The following is a 3,776-nucleotide window of genomic DNA, read 5'->3' as shown; positions in this document are numbered from 1 at the left end:
TTTTAGTTGCGTTCAAAACGGGTTGCGTCATGCCTTCAGGCACGGGTAAACTCTAGTATACACACACACACACACACACAAGCCTTCCTATAAGGGCGTTCAAACTATATTAAAGTGCGAACGTCCCCTTTTCCGATTGAATTTCAATGATTCGAGTCGCTCAATATGTTCAGAACGTGATTTTATAGGTATTAGTGAGAAATTGACAAAAAAAATGACCGAAAAGGGCTTCATCAAAATAGTTTTTATTGAATGGTTCAATTAAAAACTGCTCAAAACAAACATTTTCCAATCAAATTTTTTGTCGATTTCTCGCGAGCACCCTTAAAATCACATTCTGCACATATTAAATGGTTCGAATTATCGAAATTTGATAGAGAAATGGGAGGTCCGCACCGTAAGAAAAATAAGAGATTCCTTATAGGATCCGTGGTGTGTGTGTGTGTGTCTATATATATAGTGAGCTTCCATTAAGGGATCCATTAACTTGTTAAGTTAAGGACTTCATGAGTTTGACATTGCTTCCGATCATATTTTGATGATTTGAACCGTTCAATGTGTTTAAACGTCATATTTTTTGTTGGTTTCTCATGGAAACCGTTAAAATCATGTTCTGATCACATTAAACGGTTCGGATCACCAAAATTCAATCAGAAAATGTGAGGTCCTTAGCTTAACTCAATAAGGGATCTCTCATTGGAATGGGATTTTATATATATATATATATATATATATATATATATATATATATATACATACAGAAATCTTCAGGTAAGGACCTTATATGCGGACCTCCCATTTCTCGCCTTTTCCGATTGGATTTCGGTGATCCGAGCCGCTCAATGTGTTCAGAACGTGATTTTAAGGGTACCCATGTGAAATCGGCAAAAAAAATAACCGGGAAGGGCTTGATTTGAGCAGTTGTTACTATTGTTATTTGAACCGTTAGATAAAAAATAAACAAAAACTACTCGGATGAAGCCCTTCCCGGTCTTTTTTTTTGCTGATTTCCATAAGTACCCTTAAAATCAAGTTCTGAACACATTGAGCGGCTCAGATCATCAAAATTTTATCGGAAAAGGGAGGTCCGCATTTTATTAAAATAAGATAGTCCTTATAAGAAGGGGACTCATAGATATATACATATCGGAGCGGTTCCGGAGACACCTATAAAAATATCTAAAAAAACACCCCAAAGTTTTCAATCAAATTTTGATAATCTGAGCCACTCAATGTGATCAGAACGTGATTTTAAGGGTACCTACGAGAAAATCAGCAAAAAAAATACTTGGAATGACTTGATCTGAGCAGTTTTTAGCTCAGATTTGATGAACGATTCAATTAAAAATTGCTCAAAACAAGCACTTTTCAGTAATATTTTTTGTTAATTTTTCGCGGGCACCTTTAAAATTACATTCTGCATACATTGAACGTTTTGGATCAAAAAAATTTGATTGGAAACTATGAGATTGAGGCTTAGGATGTTTTCATAGTTCCCTTAAAATTATATTCTGCACATATTGAACTGTTCGGATCATAAAAAATTGATGAAAAATTATGAGATTGAAACTTGGGGTGTGTATGTGTGTGTGTGTGTGTATATATATATATACGGGGCGGTTCCGGGGACACCTAAAAAAATACCTCATAGTTTTCGATCAAATTTTGATGATCCAAGCCGCTCAATATGATCAGAACGTGATTTTAAGAGTACCCGCAAGAAATTAGCAAAAAAAATGATCGGGAAGGGCTTAATCCGAGCAGTTTCGAACAATTTTTTATTGAACGGTTCAAACAAAAACTGCTCAAATCAAGCTTTTCCCAATCATTTTTTTTTTTAATTTCTCTTAGGCACCGTTAAAATTACATTCTGTACATATTGAACGGTTCGGATCATAAAAATTTGATCGGGAACTATGAGTTTGAGATTTTGGGTGTTTTTTTGGGTGTCCCTTGAACCGTCCCAATATATATATATATATATATATATATATATATATATATATTTTACATTCGCTCTTTTGTCACATCTCCCCTTATACTATATCCACCTGAAACTAATCCGGTCAGCAAACAACCTGGTAATGTAGGATGAATTTGACAATGCAGTTCGACCAGCTAAGGGCCATTTAACCTTAGGGCTCGATTGGATGCGGTATAAGTTTTGGGTGTATTATTTATGAAGGGGATAAGATAGTAAGGGGTATTAGTTAAGAAGGGAGAGCCCACATTGATGTGACATTTATAGAGGGTGTATTAAAAAGTAGATGGTTTGGATAATGTATTAAAGAAGAGGGATAAAATAATACTTGGTTTGGATGGATGATAAATTGGATGTATAAGGATGGGTGTATGATGTAAAAAGCTGTCAAATGACTCTTTTGCCCTTGTGCAATGTTTTATTTGATTATTCATTACATTAAACATATAATTATGAAATCCAACTTTTGATTAATTTTTTCACAAATAATCAATAATAAATTAGTTAACTAATATAATAATATTAAAAATAAATTTTTGAAAATAATATCATTTTTTAAACATTTAATTCGTTTTTTAAATTAGTTAAATACCACCCACATGTTTCCATTTCATAATACTTAGCCCCCTTGAACTATTATTCGGCCGCACTTTTTTTGGTCCATTTTTTTTTTCTAGACTGAAGACCATAGCACATATTTTTGCTGGTATGATCCCCCTCACTGGAAAAGGCATATGGATTTGGGGCCAATGAGAAAATTGAGAGTGCAATCTCTTTCAACAACAATGGACAGCGGAAAAACATAGCAATGCAGTTGAAGATTGATGCAATGCAAAAGGGAATTGAAGAATTGAATGTGGCCAATCAAATAATGCAAGCTAGATAAGAATTACAGAAAACTGTAGGACAATCCAAATGGAAAGTGTAGTTTTTTTGCTATTGTTTTTGTGGTTATGCTGCACCTGTACACTTCAATGGGGAAATGAAATGACTTAGTTTTGCCTTAATCTTGTTGTAATGAATTCTGTGAGAAATGAAATAGAATATTTCCAACATTGGGTCTAAAAAAATGCCAACATTTTGCATATTATATCACAATCTCTTACATAAGTGTTCCCAAATGATCAAGAGACAAACTTAGATAGCCATAAACTGGCCGAAGTACCTAATTAGAAGCAAAACAATCAGATCCATATTCCAAAAGTAATACCAAACAAAAAAACTAGCAGCTCCATAAACTTTCGACTGACTTCTAAAAGGCTGCATATCCATCAATTGCCATTCCTGAGTTGGATGATGTATTAGAGAATGAGGATAAAATAATCTTTGATTTGGATGAAGGATAAATTGGGTGTATAAGGAAGGGGGTATAATGTAAAAAGCTGTCAAATGACTCATTTGCCCTTATGCAGTATGAAATTAGATTATTCATTATATAATAACAAAATTCAATAAATTAATTACTTTTCACAATTTAAGGAATAATAATTTAGTTTACAAATAAAAATAATTAATTTAATATTTATAAATAATAAAAATCAATTTCAATTATATTTAATTCAATTTGTGATTTGTTTAATATGAGAGATGAAAATGTACAAATGTTAAAATTGAAATGCACCAAATCATTTTTCCTCTCTCCTTATCCTTCTGCTTTGTTTTTATCGCCAGAGAGAGAGAGAGAGAGAGAGAGAGAGAAGAAAAGAAAAGAACGGCAGAAGAGATAAGAGAGAAGAAGAAGAAGCTGCTGCTGCTGCTCTCCGATCATGGTGAACGTCTCTACCCCTCTCTCTCT

This window comes from Rhododendron vialii, chromosome 12a (genome assembly GCF_030253575.1).
Source record: "Rhododendron vialii isolate Sample 1 chromosome 12a, ASM3025357v1".
NCBI lineage: Eukaryota > Viridiplantae > Streptophyta > Magnoliopsida > Ericales > Ericaceae > Rhododendron > Rhododendron vialii.
The sequence above is the reverse complement of the archived record's forward strand: the minus strand, read 5'-3'. Positions refer to the sequence as shown.